Below are 22,451 nucleotides of genomic sequence, written 5' to 3'. Positions count from 1 at the left end.
AAAAAAAAGGTTGTCCTATTTACAGAAGGGCTGAAGACAAGTCCTAAGCACTGAAATTAAATGGTGCTCCCTCAATCTCCTGTCCTCTGATGTGATCCCAGTACCCTCATTTCCACTGCAAGGGTCAGAGGGCGCCCAACCTTCACGTCACCCTCACCTCCCAACTGTCGTGACTGTGAATCCACCAGGGCAAATACCATAGCTTTTTATCCCTGTCTATGAAGCCATCAGAACGCAGTCTCCCAGGTATTCCTGTGTCTACCTCATTTTGACTTCACTAAGGTTCCACACGAGCCCGTTTCTGCCCTACGTCTCACCTGCTCCCATCTACTGGATAATTGCATGGTGCTTCCCTCAAATTCATCATCAGCAAAACCTCTTCCAACCTCAAACTCGCCTCTGAACATCTGCTTCACGTTAACGCGCTCACGTAAACCTGGCTTTCCCTTGATGATCTTTCTCCTACCGCAGCTCTCTCAAGTGGTGAGTTTTTATTTATTTGTCTGTTTGCTCATAGCCTCTGAACCACAAATTTACTTAAATCATTCTTTTGGGGATATGTGTTCCGAGTGGATCCAGTGCCATTCCTAACTCCTTGTGGGTGGAACTCTCTCTTTTTTGGCATTAGCTGACACCTTTAAAGATTTACATTTTTGTTGTCCCGTGGGTGGCCCATGCTTGCTGTTTACAGGTTTGTGCACTCTGTTCCCTCTGGGCCAACATTGGGCATTGCAGACACTGAAGCCATACCTCTCTGGGGGGCTTTGTACGTAAGTGGGCAGGACCCCAAGGCCCTCACACTCTTACGTCCATCAAAAATAGAAGCATATATGTTTTTCCAGTCTTGGGAAAGCCACGCAGTATCGCTGTAATGTTTTGAGTTTTGCCTTTTGCCCCTCTGTTCCATGTTCTTCAAGGTCCATATCCTCTCCCAACAATCCCATTATAGAGCCATTTTTAGCCTAGGTCAGGGAGCAAACTCAAGTGCGTGAAGAGTCTAGACAGGTGAAGTCCACAGTGGATGTCGTCCAGGTGTGAACTTGAAGCCAGAATACATAGCACTAATGTGTTTCTCAGACACCTAACATTCCGTGTGTTTTCAGGCAGCCCTGGGCTGGAAGTGTTCTTTACAGCAGCACACACGGATCCTCTAAAGGAGCACCTGTCTGTCCCAACCAACAAAGGGTCCATGCACATAAAGTCACAAGAAATATGGGCTCACGTTTTTAAATCCCCAAACTTCTAAAGAAGCAATCTCATATGAGTAGGACATACAAAACAGCATAAGCAGTCCCTGGGGGGACGGGAGATACTGGATGTGAATTTTTAAAGAAGTGTATTTAATGACTACCAAGCAATAAAAGTAGGAAAAATTCTGACTACGTAAGAGCGTATAACAAAATCTAACAGACAGGTTTGTGAAAGAGCCAAATATGATTTCCAGATACAAGATGTATCACTGAAATTAGAATTCAATACAAGATAAAAGAGTAAATTTAAAGATTCATCTGATAAACAGTTACCTTATGAAGCATGGAGAAAGTGATAGAAAATATCAAAGAGCTTATAAAAGATACATAGAATGAATCTAATGATGATTTCAGAAGGAGAACACAGAGACAGGAAAAAATTGAAGAGATATTCCAACAAAACTGGTATAAATATATAATATCAGGCAAAATAGATTTGAAAGCAAAAAAGCATTAACGTAAACATTGTTAATACATACTGATAAAAAGTTTTATTTACCAGAAAGATTTAGTCATTCCAAATTTGGTTGAACATGCTTCAAATATCTCCTGATAAAAGTGTAAGAAGGAATCAAGAAGGCCATCATTGTAATGGGAGATTTTTATACACCTCCGTCAGTCATTAATAGATAAATCAGATTAAAAAACAAACAATAATCCCTAAGATTCAAACAACAAAACTCACAAGAGTAACCTAATGATACTGTTAATACTACACCCAATAGAGTAACACATGGGAAACATTATTTCACAACACAGAGCAAACATTTAAAAAATGATATTTGAAATAAAACTTTTACATGGCAAATAGAAAAAGCAAAGACCTTGTTAAAAGATTTTTTGAAGTTTTTTACAAAGTGTCAGAAGACATTTTACATTCTATGTAAGTAAACAAAGGGGTAATGTCTATTTAAAGTGCTCGTAGGGGCACCTGGGTGGCTCAGTTGGTTGAGCATCTGACTCTTGATTTCGGCTCAGGTCATGAGTTCCAGCCCCACATCGGGCTCTGCTCTGACAGCAAGGAACCTGCTTGCGATTCTCTGTCTGCCTCTCTCTCTGCCCCTTCCCTGCTAACATATGCACGCCCTCTCTCAAAAAACAGAAAGTAGAGGAAAACGCTGCCATTTCCCTGGAGTGCTGTGGGAAAAGACAAAGCCTGCCTGTGTCCGCCACCCCGGGGGCTCGCAGCAAGGGCAGTGGCCAGTCCGCAGTAGGAGAAGGCGGTCCTCCCCGAAGTGCAAGGGCACAGACAAAGCCAGCCGGGACCACACATCTCCACACTGAGAGGCGATTCCCCAGCGCCTGAGTGCACGGAGTGGGACTTTGAATCCTAGCCAAGTGCAGGGTCAGGGGAGTTGGTGGAGCGAGAAGGACCACCCTGTCTGCGCCCGGGGCACAGTGAGGACGACTCCAACTGAGTCTACCTTTCTGGATCCGTGGAGAAGAGACTGAGGGATCACCATCCCCTGCCCCCCCCCCCCCAACACCACCAAGGCAGGACCTCAGGGATCGCTCCTGGGGCCCACAGTGGAGGTGGGTCCAGATTACCCCAAAGCTCACCCGTTGCACTGGGTAACTGCGTATGCACTGGATCGGCACAGACCCTACAAACAGCTACTCCCAACCGGCAATGCATCATTGCCTGGATTAACTCTAGGTCAACTCTGGATATATAGGTATATTCTCTCCCAACCCCCGTTTCTCCTCCTTATCTCTTCCCGCCCCTAGGCTGGTTACTCTGGTTATTGGTCTGTCTAAACAGATGTATTTAATCCACTGTCTTGACACATGTTCTACACTTCCTTTACACTCTTTTCTGACCCTCTGGAATAATCAAGCCATACAGTTTCTCTGTCTGGGTAACTGTACCTTCGTTTCATTTTCCCCGCCTCCTTCTTCATTTTCCGTTCTCTCTGGATTAAGCCTTTTAGTCTCTCTGCCTAGTCAGTGTTTATTTTTTCTCCCCGCCCCCCGCCCCACCCCCGCTCCTGTCATTCTCTTTTTGTTTGTGCTTTTCCTTCACCACCACCTCCACCCTCTTCCTTACGTAGTTGGTGTTTTGGGTATTTTTGTTTTTAGTTTTTAGTTTTTTGCTTTTGTTTGTTTCTTTGTTGTGTTATTTGTGTGTTTGTGTGTTTTTGTCTCCTGTTTGTCTATCTGCTTTCCTTTCCAGGGCTACTCCAAGGAACAAATCAAAGCACACCTGGGGGAGGGTCCAAAGTACCACTAGGAGTAGGGTAATAAAGTAACCAAAGTCACAACCACAGAGAGCAACTAACAATCAACGAAAGAACACTTCCTGAAGGGCCAGGCCCTGGACAATGTATGACCCCTCTTCAATATAGCAGTGCTCGCAGGTCAGAGCACACAACAAGCTTTTAAAATGCATAAGGGACAGAAAACTAGCCAAAATGATGAAACAGAAGAATTCTCCTCAAAAGAAATTCCAGGAAGTAGCAACAGCTAATGAATTGATCAAAACCGATTTAAGCAACATAATGGAACAAGAATTTAGAATAATAGTCATAAAATTAATCGCTGGGCTTGAGAAAGCATAGAGGACAGCATAGAATCTATTGCTACAGAGATCAAGGGACTAAGACATGAGGAGCTAAAAAGTGCTCTAAATGAGGTGCAAAATAAAATGGAGGTGACCACAGCTTGGACTGTAGAGGCAGAGGAAAGAATAGGTGACTTAGAAGATAAAATTATGGAAAAAGAGGAAGCTGAGAAAAAGAGACACAAAAAAATCCAGGGGTATGAGGGGAGAATTAGAGAACTAAGTGATGCAATCAAACAGAAAAATATCTGTATCATAGGAGTTCTAGAAGAAAGAGAGAGAGAGAAAGGGGGTGAAGGTGTACTTGAACAAACCATAGATCAGAACTTCCCCGATCTGGGGAAGGAAACAGGCATTGCAATCAAAGAGGCACAGAGAACTCCCTTCAGATGTAATTTGAATTGATCTTCTGCACGACATATCATAGTAAAACTGGCAAAATACAAGGATAAAGAGAGAATTCTGAAAGTAGCTAGGGATAAACAGGCCTTAACATACAAAGGTAGACACATATGAGTAGTAGCAGACCTATCTACTGAAACTTAGCAGGCCAGAAAGGAATGGCAGGAAATCTTCAATGTGATGGACAGGAAAAATATGCAGCCAAGAATCCTTTACCCAGCAAGTCTTTCATTCAGAATAGAAGGAGAGATAAAGGTTTTCCCAAACAAACAAAAACTGAAGGAATTCATCACCACTAAACCAGCCCTACAAGAGATCCTAAGGGGAATTCTGTGAGTGAAATGTTGCAAGGACCACAAAGGACCAGAGACTTCACTACAAGCATGAAACCTAGAGACATCACAATGACTCTAAAGCCATATCTTTCAATAATAACACTGAATGTAAATGGACTAAATGCTTCAACAAGACATAGGGTATCAGAATGGATTTAAAAAAAAAAAAAACAAAAAAACAAGACCCATACATTTGCTACCTACAAGACACTCATTTTAGACCTGAGGACACCTTCAGATTGAAAGTGAGGGGATGGTTGGGGCGCCTGGGTGGCGCAGTCGGTTAAGCGTCCGACTTCAGCCAGGTCACGATCTCGCAGTCCGGGAGTTTGAGCCCTGCGTCAGGCCCTGGGCTGATGGCTCAGAGCCTGGAGCCTGTTTCCGATTCTGTGTCTCCCTCTCTGTCTGCCCCTCCCCCGTTCATGCTCTGTCTCTCTCTGTCCTAAAAATAAATAAACGTTGGGAAAAAAAAAAAATTAAAAAAAAAAAAAAAGTGAGGGGATGGAGAACTATCTATCATGCTACTGGAAGTCAAAAGAAAGCTGGAGTAGCCATACTTTTATCAGACAAACTAGACTTTAAATGAAAGGCTGTAACAAGAGATGAAGAAAGGCATTATATAATAATTACAGGGTCTATCCATCAGGAAGAGCTAACAATTATAATTGTGTGCCAAATATGGGAGACCACAAATACATAAAACAATCACAAACATAAGCAACCTTATTGATAAGAACGTGGTAATTGCAGGGGACTTGAATATCCTACTTACAACAATGGATAGATCATCTAGACACAGGATCAATAAAGAAACAAGGGCCCTGAGTGATACATTGGATCAGATGGACTTGACAGATCTATTTAGAACTCTGCATCCCAAAGTAACAGAATATGCTTTCTTCTTGAGTGCACATGGAACATTCTCCAACATAGATCACATACTGGGTCACAAAACAGCCCTTCATAAGTATAAAAGAAATGAGATCATACCAGGCACACTTTCAGATCACAATGCTATGAAACTTGAAATCAACCACAGGAAAAAGTCTGGAAAACCTCCAAAAGCATGGAGGTTAAAGAACACCCTAGTAAAGAATGAATGGGTCTGGGGCCCCTGGGTGACTCGGTTGGGCCAATGACTTCGGCTCAGGTCATGATCTTGCAGTTTGTGAGTTCGAGCCCCGCATGGTGCTGTGTGCTGACAGCTCGGACCCTGGAGCCTACTTTGGATTCTATGTCTCCCCCTCTCTCTACCCCTACCCTGCTCACACTCTGTGTCTCTTTGTCTCTCAATGATAAATAAATGTTTAAAAAAAATTAAAAAAAAAAGAATGAATGGGTCAAGCAGGCAATTAGAGAAGAAATTTAAAAATATATGGAAACAAATGAAAATGAAAAGACAACAATCCAAAAGCTTTGGGATGCAGCAAAGGCAGTCCTGAGAGGAAAATACATTGCAATCCAGGCCTATCTCAAGAAACAAGAAAAATCCTAAATACAAAATCTAACAGCACATCTAAAGGAAATAGAAGCAGAATAGCAAAGGCACCCCAAACCCAGCAGAAGAAGAGAAATAATAAAGATCAGAGCAGAAATAAACAGTATAGAATCTAAAAAAAACAGTAGAGCAGATCAATGAAACCAAGAGTTAGGTTTTTGAAAAAATAAACAAAATTGATAAACCTCTAGCCAGACTTCTCAAAAAGAAAGGGATATGACCCAAATAGATAAAATCACAAATGGAAATGGAATTATTATAACCAATCCATCAGAAATATAAGCAATCATCAGGGAATACTATGAAAAATTATATGCCAACAAACTGGACAACCTGGAAGAAATGGACATATTCCTAAGCACCCACACACTTCCAAAACTCCAGCAGGAAGAAATAGAAAATCTGAACATACCTATAACCAGTGAAGAAATTGAATCAGTTATCAAAAATCTCCCAACAAATAAGAGTCCAGGACCAGATGGCTTCCCTGGGAATTCTACCAGACAGTTAAAGCAGAGATAATACCTATCCTTCTCAAGCTGTTCCAAAAAATAGAAAGGGAAGGAAAACTTCCAGACTCATTCTATGAAGCCAGCATTACTCTGATTCCCAAACCAGACAGAGACCCAGCAAAAAAAGAGAACTACAGGCCAATATCCCTGATGAATATGGATGCAAAAATTCTCAACAAGATACTAGTAAATCGAATTCAACAGCATATAAAAAGAATTATTCACCATGATCAAGTGGGATTCATTCCTGGGCTGCAGGGCTGGTTCAGCATCCACAAATCAATCAATGTGATACATCACATTAAAAAAAGAAAAGAACCATATGATCCTGTCAATAGGTGAGAAAAAGCATTTGACAAAATTCAGCATCCTTTCTTAAAAACCCTCAAGAAAGTTGTAATAGAAGGAACATACTTAAACATCATAAGAGCCATTCATGAAAAGCCCACAGCTAATATCATCCTCAACGGGGAAAAACTGAGAGCTTTCCACTCTTACTGCTGTCCACTCTTACTGCTGTTGTTTAACATAGTGTTGGAGGTGCTAGCATCAGCAATCAGACAACAAAAGGAAACCAAAGGCATCAAAATTGGCAAAGATGAAGTCAAGCTTTCACATTTTGCAAAGATGACATGATACTTTACATGGAAAATCCCATAGACTCCACCAAAAGTCTGCTAGAAATGATCCATGAATTCAGGAAAGTTCAAGGGTACAAAATTAATGTACAGAAATCAGTTGCATTATTATACACCAATAATGAAGCAACAGAAAGAGAAATAAACTGATCCCATTTATAATTGCACCAAGAATCAAAATACCTAGAAATAAACCTAACCAAAGATGTAAAAGATCTGTATGCTGAAAACTATAGAAAGCTTATGAAGGAAATTGAAGAAATTACAAAGAAATGGAAAAACATTCTATGCTCATGGATCAAAAGAATACATACTGTTAAAATGTCAATACTACCCAAAGCTATCTACACATTCAATGCAATCCCAATCAAAATTGCACCAGCATTCTTCTCAAAGCTAGAACATGCAGTCCTAAAATCTGTATGGAACCACAAAAGACCCCGAATAGCCAAAGCAATTTTGAAGAAGAAGACCAAAGCGGGAGGCATCACAATCCCAGCCTCTACTACAAAGCTGTAATCATCAAGACAGCATGGTATTGGCACAAAAACAGATACATAGACCAATGGAATAGAATAGAGACTCCAGAATTGGACCCACAAAAGTATGGCCAACTAAACTCTGGCAAAGCAGAAAAGAATATCCAGTGGAAAAAAAGACAGTCTCTTTACCAAATGGTTCTGGGAGAACTGGACAGCAACGTGCAGAAGAATGAAACTAGACCACTTTCTTACAGCATTCACCAAAGTAAACTCAAAATGGATGAAGGACCTGAATGTGAGACAGGAAACCATCAAAACCCTAAAGGAGAAAGCAGGAAAAAACCTCTCTGAACACAGCCGCAGAAATTTCTTACTCAACACATCTCCAAACGCAAGGGAATTAAAAGCAAAAATTAACTATTGGGACCTCATCAACATAAAAACCTTCTGCACTGTGAAGGAAACCATCAACAAAACTAAAAGGCAACTGAAGGAATGGGAAAAGATATTTGCAAATGACATATCAGACAAAGGGCTAGTATCCAAAATCTATAAAGAACTGACCAAACTCCACACCCAAAAAACAATCCAGTGAAGAAATGGGCAGAAAACATGAATAGACACTTCTCTACAGAAGACATCCAGATGGCCAACAGGCACATGAAAAGATGCACAGCATCACTTCTCATCAGGGAAATTCAAATCAAAACCACACTGAGATATCACCTCATGCCAGTCAGAGTGGCTAAAATGAACAAATCAGGAGACTATAGATGCTGGCGAGGATGTGGAGAAACGGGAACCCTCTTGCACTGTTGGTGGAATGCAAACTGGTGCAGCCGCTCTGGAAATCAGTGTGGAGGTTCATCAAACAATTAAAAATAGAACTACCCTATGACCCAGCAATATCACTGCTAGGAATTTACCCAAGGGATACAGGAGTGCTGATGCATAGGGGCACTTGTACCCCAATGATTATAGCTGCACTTTCAGCAATAGCCAAATTATGGAAAGAGCCTAAATGTCCATCAACTGATGAATGGATAAAGAAGATGTGGTTCATATATACAATGGAATACTACTTGGTAATGAGAAAGAATGAAATCTGGCCATTTGTAGCAATGTGGTTGGAACTGGAGAGTATTATGCTAAGTGAAATAAGTCAGGCAGGCAGAGAAAGATACCATATGTTTTCACTCTTTTGTGGATCCTGAGAAACTTAACAGAAGACCAGGGGGGAGGGGAAAGGGGGGAAGTTACAGAGAGGGAAGGAGGCAAACCATAAGAGACTCTTAAATACTGAGAACAAACTGAGGGTGGATGGGGGGTGGGGCAGAGGGGAAAGTGGGTGATGGGCATAGAGGAGGGCACCTCTTAGGATGAGCACTAGGAGTTGTATGGAAACCAATTTGACAATAAATTATATATATATATATATATATATATATATATATATATATATATATATATATATAAACAAAGTGAAATGCTTTTATATATTAATAAAAAGAACCCAACAGAAAGTGGGCAAAGACTATGAGCATGTAAATGACAAGAGATAAACACCAGTGACCAATAAACATAGGGAAAGATGCTCAGCCTAACTGGCAATAAGGAAAATACAAACCCAAAGAAGGAGGTACTCTGTCATATCCATCCCATCATCCATCACATCCGAACACATTAGTGCGTCTAGTAATGGCAAGTGGAGAGAACATGGAGAAGAGGTGGGACAGAACTGGTGGGAGTGTAAACTGGGGGATTCGCTTAAGGGAACAACTTGATAACTAATAAAACTTAAGACACACATGCTCTTTGAGTTAGAGATTCTACTCCTCAGGTTCTACCCTGGAGAAATTCTTATACACAGAGACATGTACAAAGATTATGATTTCAGGACTGTGTGTTGTTGCAAAAAAAGAGGGAAAAAACGAATTTTCACACGTAGAAAAATGAATAAATCTTGATGTATACAGAGGATACAAGGAATAGAGTTCAGTTACATGTATAAACGTGGCTAATTTTAAAACCCATAATATCATTAAAAAGCATGTTGCATGGGGCGCCTGGGTGGCGCAGTCGGTTAAGCGTCCGACTTCGGCCAGGTCACGATCTCACGGTCCGTGAGTTCGAGCCCCGCGTCGGGCTCTGGGCTGATGGCTCGGAGCCTGGAGCCTGTTTCCGATTCTGTGTCTCCCTCTCTCTCTGCCCCTCCCCCGTTCATGCTCTGTCTCTCTCTGTCCCAAAAATAAATAAAAAAAAACGAAAAAAAAAAAAAAAAGCATGTTGCAGAAAGAGGTGCAGAATTTGGTAAGATATATGCAAATATTAAGACATAGTGTATATTGTTTATGAATACACATGCAGTTAATGTACAAAACTATGCATGGAAATGATGCACACCTTCCTTTGGGGAAGTGAGCGAGGGGGAAGAGCTCCTGGTTAGGGCTCTGGCTGTTTGTGAATCATTTTCTTCTTATTCTGGTGGAAAAGTGAATTTTGAGTTTAATATGACAAAATGTTAACATCTGTTTTAGTGCTGAGTCCATGAGAGATCTGTTATATTATTTTCTATCTCTGTTAAGTATGTTGCATAATATAAAATTTTCAAAATGAAAGGAGACTGAGAAAATGTCTTTAAAAACTTGCCATTTTCTGGAAATCAAATGAGGGCAAAGTTGTTAGAACAGGCTCATTTTAAAAACGAGGACTGGGAAAAGTATTAGATTTTGTAATAACTTTCAAGAGAGCGCTTCATTAAATGTTGAGTTGGAAGGGAGGTAGCCAGAGGCTCTTCAGAAAGTTGGAAGAAGGTAAAAAGTGGATGGATGGCATACACAAAGCATCAGAGAGCCAACAAAAGAAGCTTTAGAATAAGAGATCGTTGAATATTTACCAATATGACATTATGGGAGAAAGAGTAGGTAAATACCTAAATTACATAAGATGGGGTGATTAAGCACTGTGAGATCAATTTTAGAGGCTTTCCATTTATAGGAAATTGATCGTTGTCTCTGAGAATTCCTTAACATTACCGAAATATGTAAAGATAGATACATATGCAAACAGATTTAGTAATTGGTAGACATACTGAGTATTTATGAAGCAGTTTTAAAGAATAGTTTCCATTTCTTATATTAAGGATGGCATCCAAAATATTCATCTCATCATGCACAAATGCATTGAATTATTAATTGGAAATGCATTTCCTCTTTAGCCTAAAGAAAAGAACTAAATTAAGATCATGTGTGAAAACTTGTGGGCCCACTATTGCTAAACTTAATGCTCATTTCTTGGCAACATCAAAACAACATTTTCTGAGTATTTTTTAAAAAATCATACATATATGACATACGTGTTTTTGAAGCAATAACTACTTAATTTTTAAACTTATGCTTGTGATTTTTAAGATAGTACCATAAAGAGGGGTGACTCTTAAAAGCAGGTGAAATTTATAAAAAAAAATTAATGTTCATTTATTTTTGAGAGAGAGAGAGAGAGAGAGCATGAGTGGAGTAAGAGCAGAGAGGGAGACACAATCTGAAGCAGGCTCCAGGCTCTGGGCTGTTAGCACAGATCCCTACGTGGGGCTCGAACAGTGAGATCTCAGGAACAGTGAAATCACGACCTGAGATGAAGTCGGATGCTTAACTGACTGAGCCACCCAGGTGCCCCAGAGGCAGATGTATTGTTATCTAATAATCAATGATAATTGAGAAATAAGTATTACAACTACTTGCTAGCTTCATATACATGACCTACACTTAGGACTCTGTGCGGTATAGGCTAGAGTTTGACACTGTGACTTTTGTCCGTAGGACAGGTGAGTATGTTGGAGACACTCAGTGGCAGTTCTCCTCCTAACAGACAGAGTCAGGTGCCACACTGCCCTCCTCAATCCCAGGGCACAGAAGCGTGGAGGGAAAGGTAAACTGCATTGCGGAGATGGTTCAAGTGCATGCCATGAGAACTCTTTGAAATCTCAGCATCCTATTTCTTCCAATCTTTACCAAACCAAACAACAACAACAACAAAACCCACAACTTTCAATAGTCTAAGTAACAAAAATATACTTTTGATAGATCATTAAGATACTTCGAGTTTATTCCAACAGCAGTTCAGCCCTCTTGCTGGAGGGATTCTTGATGATCCCCTTCGAAACTAGTACTTTACTCCCGATTGTAACCTCTCTTAATTTTCTACCCTCCGTTACATTCTTACATCCTTGCCTTTCACTTCCTAACCTCAGTGTCCACCATGTCAGTCCCTTTGGAGTGTGTTCTACGAAGGACGTCCCAAGCATTGAGAGCATAGAATTACCGGGCTGTTTGTTAGGAATTCAGATTCTGGAGCACCGTCCTAAAAGATTCTGATTTGGAACACACTTTAGTATAGGATTTTCCGTCAATTTGGACTCCCTTTTGTTCTTCAGCCCCACCATCAGCGGTTCCCCAAACTGGTTATTTCCATGATCTCCTTTCTCTTTTCCCTTAGCTGAGCCCGCATGTTGCCACTACAAATATATGTGGTTAAGCCTATGTGTTTTATAGTCAGAGACATAGGCTGATCCTGTTACATGTTCGGTATGTATTGGAGAAATCAGCAAACTACCTTCAGTTATAATATCCTTATCTGTAACATAGGAATTCATGTATCATTCACTCACCCATGAATTTAGTTTATTGACTTATATTAATTTGTGTTTATATTTATAATACTTGTTGAGTAGATGCCGTTCTAAGTACTGGAGATATAATGAACAATATCTAAAGGTTCCACAGACCTTACAGTTTCATTAAATATTAGCATTTAAAGCGTATAATTGAGAAGATTTAATGAAAGCATTATAGTAGCTAATGCACATACCAGTGTTTAAGTGACAGACAAGGTTTTAAGCTCTCTATGTAACACACTTATTTATTCCTTATAAGAATAGTATGTGACAGGTACTATTATTATTATTGTTTATATATGATGAAATCGGGCCACAGAAAGTTTAAGTATTTATTTCAAAGTCACTTAGCTAATAAATGGTAATGCTGGGATTTTTAACCCAGGTCAGTGGGGTCTGGAACCCATCCTCTTAATCTCTGATGTGACACTACCTCTGTTTGAGACATTTAACCTATCAAAATCTTGACGTACGTATCAGATTTCGGAAGAAGTCAACCTAAACTACAGAATGTCTTCAAGACCAAGTCTGTAACTTGATCGGACACTGAGGTTTTTCAAGAAAGAGTGTGTCAACAAGCAGGAACAGTCTCGATGAGTATTGGGAAAAGAGCGCCTTCCCAACAGCAAAAGTTGGCAAGGTCTGTGAAGCATTTACGGAGAAGAAAACTAATGTGACGACAGATATTGAATACTTAGCACTTCGTCATTGTGCGAATTGCTTTTCACAGATTACCCTGATTCGTCTTGATGATCATTTACGAAGCATGTGATACATCTATTTTACAAGATGAAGAACTGATGTTAGTACAAGTTGAATCACTAGTCCAGGGTCTTGCAGTCAGCAAGCATCTCCAATTCGATGGTTTGATCCCAGAACACGCCTTCCTCATGGCTTCCAAGTGTCATTTTTTATATATTTTTTTTCAACGTTTTTTATTTTATTTTTTGGGACAGAGAAAGACAGAGCATGAACGGGGGAGGGGCAGAGAGAGAGGGAGACACAGAATCGGAAACCGGCTCCAGGCTCTGAGCCATCAGCCCAGAGCCTGACGCGGGGCTCGAACTCACGGACCGTGAGATCGTGACCTGGCTGAAGTCGGACGCTTAACCGACTGCGCCACCCAGGCGCCCCCAAGTGTCATTTTTTAAAATACCGGCTGTCACATTCAATCTGCAGGATACAAAACTTCTGGCACTTAGACTCTTATTTTTCTCCCAAGTAGCATCAGGGCTGGGAGAGTGTACTTTGAGACCATGTAGCAAAAGGTGAGTTACAATGTGATTTTCTCAGAGGTGCTTCCACTGGCCACACCAGCTGAATCAATTCCTCTATTGTTTTGCAGAATTCCATTTTTATAATTATTGTTTTAATGTTACTGTCCTCTGCTAGGCTCTAAGATATGAAGTTTACAGTGTACCTCCTTCATTTTTCAGTGCGTGTCCAGTGCTTGGTGTAGTTCCTGGTATGTGAAGGCTTGCTTCTGTGTTCACTTAATGTACATTTTTTTTATATAAGTTGATTTATTCACTTAGGGAGAGAGAGCAAGCACAAGTGGGGGAGGGGCAGAAAGAGAGAGGGAGGGAGAGAGAATCCCAAGCAGGAGCCCAGTGCAGGGCTAGAATTTATAAGCCGTGAGATCATGACCTGAGCGGAAACCAAGAGTCAGATGCTTAACCGGCTGAACCACTCAGGTGCCCCTATGTACATTTCTAATCCTGTGCCTGGTTTCTGAGGTTCTCTGATAAAGGCAAAAATGCAGACAGATGACTATTAAGCCCTGGAAAAGGATATCCCTCGTGTGAATTAAACAGCACAGGGAGAAGGTGGGCTAGAAATTAGAATATCGGGGTTGTTTGTAACATTCTCACTTCATTAATGCATTTGCTTTTTCACTTACATTAACAGAATCTTGGGAGCCTGTTTACTCCGATTCATCCCCGGGAGACTGAGCAAACAACCCATCGCTGTGTGCATTCACTGAGGTGATGCCGTCCCACACGCATGGCCTGAGCAAGCCGCCAGCAACAGACTGGATGTGAATTTCGGGCACAAGCAGAACAGAAACACTGAACGTCATTTCTTTTTAAAGCAAGGCAACAAAAGTTGTTCTTAAGGGAGTATCAGGACTTCATTGAACTTCATTACAAGTAATTTTTTTTTGTAAATTTTTTTAATGTTTTTATTTATTTTTAAGAGAGAGCAGGACAAAGCGTGAGCAGGGGAGGGGCAGAGAGAGAGGGAGACACAGAATCCGGAGCAGACTCTAGGCTCTGAGCCGTCAGCACAGAGCCCAATGCGGGGCTCAAACCTACGAACTGTGAGATCATGACCTGAGCCACCCTCAGGCTCTCAACCGACTGAGCCACCCAGGCGCCCCTCAGGTAATTTGTTTTTAATATTATTTTGATTTTGACTGACGCCTAGGGGTGGGGTGGAGGGCATAATCGATTCAGTGTTCGGTGTTGCCCAAGTTCTCCCACCCTGATCTCCTGGAGCACAACGGCCATCCTCGTACATCACATGGCACTGCCTGCCTTCTCGCACATTATTAATATTAGCGTATTTCGTTTGGGTCATTTGTATTTTGTGTCTGAGAGAGAGGTAGCCAAGCTCTTTGACAAGGTGAACCCTTCCTCCTGGATGCTGCCTTCCGTACTTGGATGATTTTGATTCGCCGCTGTTGTGCATTTGAATTCCAGTCACAGATTCTCTCTACTCTGCTTCCTCCTCCATCTCCTGGTTTTATTTCCAGACTTCCCGACAGGCCGTGCTTACTTCCTCCTCTGCGCTTAGTGGAACTCTGGCTCTTGCAGCCAAGCTTTCAAGCAGCCCCAGCATCCCTTTTTGTTGTGTGTGGGCTCAGCCTTGCTTAAAGCCTCTGTCTTATGTGTGTTTTTTCTTCTATTAATTCAGTCATCAGCTTACTCATCTTCCCAGTCACCGTTTAAACAGCTAACATTGTTTTCCATGCTTAGGAGGTGCTGTTCGTATTCAGTGAGTGGAATTGAATCATTTCACCAATTTTTACGTTTCGGATGGTGTGAATTACTATATGACATTTCAAAGTGTCTTATTGGAAGTTGTTTTAAAGTACCTTAAAATGAGAATGCTTATGCCCAAAACCTATTTGATTAAATGAAAAGATTGAAAAAAAACCCTCATATCCAAGTTTTGAGGATTGAAGAATTACTGTGTCCTTCAGTTTTTAAAGTTGTATCTCTATATTTTGTATATTCCAAGTTTATTGTATTTTCATGTCTTAAAGGATATATATATATTTACCAACTTTTGAGTATAATGACAATCATATAATCCAGAAATTCCTCAGAGTGATTTTGGTGAGTTTTAATTGCCTCCTGCCTTTTTTTCCCTATACCAAGAGGTTCAGGAAATAATTAAAAAAAATTTTTTTTACATTTATTTATTTTTGAGAGACAGAGACAGAACGTGAGTGGGGGAGGGGCAGAGAGAGAGAGAGAGAGAGAGAGAGAGAGGGAGACACAGAATCCAAAGCAGGCTCTAGGCTCTGAGCCATCAGCACAGAGCCCATTGCGGGGCTCGAGCCCACAAACCATGAAGTCATGACCTGAGCCGAAGTTGGACGCTTAATTGACTGAGCCACTCAGGTGCCCCAGGAAATAATTTCTTAAAAGAATAAACTTTTACATTTTATTTTATTTTCATTTTCACACCCCCATTTACTGTTACTAATAGTAAAATCCACCTTTCTAAATGTACACTTTTATGAATATTGACAAATTTATATAGTCATGTAGCTGCCATCATCAATCTAGACAATATTTTCATCAGCCAAAAAAGCTCCTTTATACCCCATTTGTTCCTGACTTTCTTCTCCCACCAGCCAGCCGCAGCCCTGGTGGGAAAATATGAATGCCTTTTTCTTCCTGAAGTACATTTGGGAATATTTTCACTTAAGATATAAGTATCCCTGGTAAATCAGGTGTTGAGTTGACATAATTTTAATACCCTTAAAATGTACTTGCTAGCCTTCTGCTGTGATAAACATACTTTGGGGAATAGTTTAAATAAGTAATAGAAAATACAGTTGCCTCTGTAATTATGTAATATAACATTCAGTCTGTGGATGAGAAAGTGCCTTTTTTATGGCATCAAGCTTTGTGACTCACAGGATAGGGAAGGAAAAAATCTTTTTAATGCCTGGATTTTTTCTCTCCTTCTCCTTCTCTTCCTCCTTCTTGTTTTGGGCAGGGCTGGGGTACAATCAGTTGGTTTAAGATCAGATTTTTTTTTTTAAATCTAAATAAAGTTTTTACTTGGTTTGAAGTGATATAGTGGCTATTATATATTATACATATCAATAAATTAATGTGTCTGACCAGTGAAAATCATAGGACAGCCAAATTATACCAAAGATTGAAGAGCCATCTCTAAGTTGAACGTAAACTGAAATCCGACTAAGGCATCGTTTGTTCTTTTGGGGATGGGTATGTGATAAAGGGGCTGTCAGCTGGAGTGGTCAGAGGATCAAATTAATTGCTGGAGAAGACTCACTTTGGGGTGCCATGCGTCCTCCATGCTTCCCTCCTTGGAAAGTGTCTGACATAGGCCACGTGGACGAGAAGAGATCACTGTGTTTATAGTATAAGGTCTGTCTCATTCTTGCCCGGGCTAACAGCATTGGAGGCAGACATAAGCCAGTTTTATCAGTGACAAATCCATTCTGTGTTACCAAAATTAGTACTAGGAGACATCAAGGCTGCAGTCAGACAATGGTAAGAGCTAGTAAATCAGAGTTCATATCATACTTGATTCAACTATAGTAGATACCTTTGAATATGCTCCTTTTTAAATAGTTTCCTATTGATTTATGTGGACAGATTTGTGTCCTCCGTCTCTACGTGACAGGGCTCAGTCACCCCTCTTTGCTGCATATCTCACTCTTGTACCTATATTTTGCCTTCCTTCTTTCTCTGTAGTCTTGCCTTAGCTTAGACAACTTTTTATATTCCAATTTCTACATAAATAAGTCTGCATCTCCTGCCAGCTCGTTAAATAATTCTAGATCTTCTCTCATTTACCTTCTTAATTTCTACATGTAGATCTTTGCAAGTACTTCTAACTCAACATCCTCCTCAAAAATCTTCTACTGTCACACCCATTAGGTACTTAGTGCACAAATGTTTAATTGAATTGAACTGTCATTGTTCATGGCAAGAAGAAAAACAGAGTGTAGGTTTTGAATTGGGGCTTGGGGAGAAATTAAAAAGGAAAAGATCATCCACATATCGAGATCACCACGAAGTACAAAACCAGGTTTAAACATTTCTATTCCTTGGGGGTGAGACTAGCCTGTCTCCTAGAAAGATCTTAGTAGGAAATAAAGTTGAGGAGTAAGGGGTGAGACAAAACTGTGGCCAAATTTGAAAGCAGAGAAATTGGAATTTGAGAATTTCATTCTGGGTACCTGTTGACCTCTCCTTGATAGATTCCGTATGTTTCAACAGAAGAGAATTCACCCTTAGCTTCGAGGGTGAGGATGTGGCCTGAATATCTCCAATCAGAATGAATCTCAGGAATCTCGTTCGGAAACATTCCCTTGTGGTGAGTAGAACCGCCGTGATGTAACTGTGCGGGGAACTGGCTGGGAAACAAAGCTCAGACGAGCTAGAATGATCTTCATGTCGCAGCTAGAGAAAATTTCTGAAATTTGTGAAGGTCTCCTAAAAACTGAAAGAAAAGTTTTGGAAAATACGAATGTAAAAAATCACTTACATTAGTGATTAGTAATGTAAATCACTTTGTGTTGGAGAAACACAAGAATATAGATGCATTATGTCATATTTGGAGGAAATACAAAAGTACTACTAGGTATGATGATGTGTTCAGAAAATTGATATATTGACTCATCAACGAATTCAATTGTTTTCAATGCTGTTATAACTATTAGTACTAATGGAACTAAAAGGAATAAAGTTTAACTGCATTTCTATTTTCGTGCATTTGGCACTGAACTTTTTAAAGACCCTCTTTTGTCGGGGGTGGGGAGTTTGAGGTTCATAACAAAATTAAGAGGAAGGTGCAGGAATTTCCTGTGGACACCCTGCTCCCACTCATGCATGGCATTCCCCATTTTCAGCATTGCTTAGCAGAATAGTACATTTGTTACCAAGAATGAACCTACATGACTCATGAGAATCACCCAAACTCAGTAGTTTACCTTAGAGCTCATGCTTGATAGTGTATCTTCTACAGGTTTGGACAAATATATAATGACATATATTCATCATTAAAATACCACACAGAGTGATTGCACTACCCTAAAAACTCTCAGTGTTCCACTTATTCATCCTTGCATCCCATTTGGACCCCTAGTAATCACTGATCTTTTTACTGTCTCCATAGTCTTGTCTTTCCCAGCATATCATGTAGTTGGAATCATATGGTACATAGCTTTTTCAGATTGGGGTTATTTTACTTAGAAATATGTGTTCAAGTTTCCTCCTTTTTTCCAAGGCTTAAGCTCTTTTCTTCTTCTTCTTTTTTTTTTTTTTTTTTTTTTTAGCACTGAATAATACGCCATCATCCAGATGGACCACAGTTTATTTATCCATCACCTACTGAGGGGTATCTTGGCTGCTTCCACGTTTTGGCAATTATGAATAAAGTTGCCATAACATCCACAAGCAGGCATTCGTGGACATAAGTTTTTCAACTTTCTGGGTCAATATCAAGAAGTGCAATTCCTGGAACATAGGGTCAGAGTATATTTAGTTTTAGAAGAAACTCCCAGATTGTCTTCCACAATAGCTGCACCATTTTGCATTCCCACCAGCAGTGTATGAGAGTTCCTGTCACTCCACATCCTCACAAACATTTGGTGATGTCATTGTTCCAGATTTGGGCCATTCTGATGGATGTGTAGTGTTGTCTCATTGTTGTTTTAATTTGCATTTCCCTGATGACATATGGTGTGGGGCATCTTCTCATATGCTTATTTACCAACTGTAGATCTTTGGTGAGGGTCTTTTAGGGTCTTTGGCTCATTTTTTTTAAATCACATTATTTGTTTTCTTGTTGAGTTTTATAAATTCTTTGTATATTTTGGTTAGTCCTTTATCAGCTGTGTCTTGCAAATATTTTCTCTCAGTCTGTGGTTGTTCTTTCATTTTCTTCATGTTGTCTTTTACAGAGTTTTTAATTTTAATGAAATCCAGCTTATCAATTGTTTCTTCATGGATCATGTATATTTGGTATTCTATCTAAAAATTCGTCACTACACCCAACATCATCTAGATTTTCTTGGGGCACCTGGGTGGCCCAGTAGGTTAAGCGTCCGACTTCCGCTCGGGTCGTGATCTTGTGGTTCACGAGTTCAAGCCCCGCGTCGGGCTCTGTGCTGACAGCTCAGAGCCTGGAGCCTGCTTCAGATTCTGTGTCTCCCTCTCGCTCTGCCCCTCCCCCTTCATATTCTGTCTCTCTGTCTCAAAAATAAAACATTAAAAGATTAGATTTTCTCCTATGTTATCTTCTATATCTTCTAGGAATTTTATAGTTTTATGCTTTACATTTAGGTGCACCATCCACGTTGAGTTAAATCTTGTCAAGTGTGTAAAGTTGTGTCTTTTTTTTTTCCTTTTTTTTTTTTTTTTTTTTTTTTGCATGTGGATGTCTATTTCTAGCACCACTTGTTGAAAACCTATCTTGGCTCCACTGTATTGCCTTTTCTCCTTTGTTAAAGACAAACTGACTATATTTTGAAGGTCTGTTCTTGGCCCCTTCCTTATGCTATTCCATTGTTCTATTTGAGTGTTCTTTTCCCAATCTCATCCTGCTCTGATTACTGCAGCTTTATAGTAAGTCTTAAAGTCAAGTAGCATTAGTCTTTCAATTTAATAGTCTTGTCCTTTAATAGTCTGTCAGCTATAGTGGGTATTTTTGCCTCTCCAAATAAACTTTAGAATCAATTTGTTGATATCCTAAAAAAAAAAAAAACTTTTTGGGATTTTTGTTGAGATTAAATGGAATTTATAGATCAAAATGAGAAACACTGACACCTTGACAATATATTGTTTTCCTACCCTTGAACATGGAATATCTTAATTTATTTAGGTCTTTAATTTTATTCATCACAGTTTTATAGGTTTCCTTATATAGATAATGTACATACTTTGTTAGATTTATACTTAAGTATTTAATATTTCGGGGTGCTGATATAAATGATGTTGCATTTTTAATTTCAAATTCTATTTGTTCATTGTTGGTCTATAGAAAAGCAGTTAACTTTTGTATATTCACCTTATGTCCTGCAACTTTTCCATAATCACTTATAGTTTTAGAAGTTTTTTGTCATTGTTGTTGTTGATGCTTTTGGATTTTCTGCATAGACTATCATACCATCTGCAAACAAAGACAGGTTTTTGTCTTCCTTCCAAATCTGTGTACCTTTCACTTTGTTTTCTTGCCTTATTACATCAGCAAGGACTTCCAGTACAATGTTAAAAACCACTGGTAAGATGGGGCACCTGGGTGGCTCAGTTTGTTGGGTGACCAACTTCGGCTCAGGTCATGATCTCACAGTTTGTGAGTTCAAGCCCCGCGTTGGGTTCTCTGCTGACAGCTCAGAGCCTGGAGCCTATGTTGGATTCTGTGTCTCGCCCTCTCTCTACCCCTCCCCTGCTCACGCTCTGTGTCTCTCTGTCTCTCAATAATAAATAAACGTTAAAAAAATTTATTTATTTTTTTTAAATTTTTTTTTTCACCGTTTATTTATTTTTGGTACAGAGAGAGACAGAGCATGAACGGGGGAGGGGCAGAGAGAGAGGAAGACACAGAATCGGAAACAGGCTCCAGGCTCTGAGCCATCAGCCCAGAGCCTGACGCGGGGCTCGAACTCACGGACCGCGAGATCGTGACCTGGCTGAAGTCGGACGCTTAACCGACTGCGCCACCCAAGCACCCCTAAACGTTAAAAAAATTTAAAAAAAAGCAACCAATGGTAAGAGGGGACATCCTAAGCTTGTACCGAAAGTTTCAGAGGTTTATACCATGTAGTATGATGTTAACTATGAGGCCTTGTAATTTGTTTAAAGAGAAAGAGCGAAAGCTGGTAGAGGGGCAGAGGGAGCAAGAGAAAGAGTCTCAAGCAGGCTCCACGCTCAGTGCAGAGTGTGATCTTGTGATCTCACAACCCTGGGATCATGACCTGAGCTGAAGTCAAGAGTCAGATGTTCAGCCTACTTAACCGCCCCGGGCACCCAGGCTTCTTAAAAAAAAGATAGCATTTATCAAGTTGAGAAAGTTCCCTTTGAATCCTAGTTTCCTGAAAATTTTCATCGTGAATGGGTGTCGGGTTTTATCAACTGCATCTATTGATATGATCATGTAGCTTTTCTTTTTTAGTCTGTTGACGTGATGGATTGCATTAGGTTTTCGAATGTTGAACCAGACTTGCTAGGGTAAGTCCCACTTGGTCATGGTCTGTAAAACGGAGTACAAGCTTCATAAACCTAATGGGAGAAATGACACCAGTCTCTTATCCTGAGATATGAGATAAATGTTAATTCTTATAATAATACACGTGATACTGTCCTATGAAAATCACATAGATTTCTCTTTTTCTCTTTTTTCTCTTTTTTGGATTTAAAACTTTATAATAAGCTGATGTTTACACGCACACAGATACACTTTTTTCTCCCTCTAGGGGATGGATTGTTAAGCATTCAGCAGCACACCACTAGCTGCAACTTTCTCCTGTACTTCTTACTTGATTCAGTGAAGGCTTATTTAGAAAGAACATAATTTTCAACAAAGTTCAGATGTTAAGTCAGAATGAGAAGTTAAGCATACAAGCTTAGAGGGCTTTGGGTCACTCTCCTGAATGAAAATGCTCAACTATTTTCTCTTTTTTTTAGAGCCTCAACTATTCTCCTTGACTTATAGGAGCAGTAAGAAATTGCTATCATGGAGCGCTGTATGAGATCAATCTTTCTACTGAGCAGCAGCTAGGAGAAATTGCCTTTGGTGGTAAAGGCTAGGCTATGGCGGGCTAAATATTTCATGAAGAATTTTTGTTAATCTTAGCAATTGGTAATGTATTTTCCAACTTGGAAAAAGTCCA

The 22,451-nt window shown here is 40.0% G+C and overlaps 1 long non-coding RNA gene across 1 annotated transcript in view; it reads right to left on the bottom strand.

Annotated features, from left to right (window-relative positions):
* Positions 1-17,497: 17,497 nt before the first annotated feature.
* LOC147575742 (uncharacterized) overlaps positions 17,498-22,451 on the bottom strand; it is a 63,787-nt gene continuing 58,833 nt past the window's right edge. Inside the window, exon 3 of the long non-coding RNA XR_015241505.1 lies at positions 17,498-18,061. This is a non-coding gene — a long non-coding RNA (uncharacterized LOC147575742). The remainder of the gene's footprint in view (positions 18,062-22,451) is intronic.

This window comes from Puma concolor, chromosome D2 (genome assembly GCF_028749965.1).
Source record: "Puma concolor isolate L17-30 chromosome D2, mPumCon1.1.hap2, whole genome shotgun sequence".
Lineage (NCBI taxonomy): Eukaryota > Metazoa > Chordata > Mammalia > Carnivora > Felidae > Puma > Puma concolor.
The sequence above is the reverse complement of the archived record's forward strand: the minus strand, read 5'-3'. Positions and strand labels throughout refer to the sequence as shown.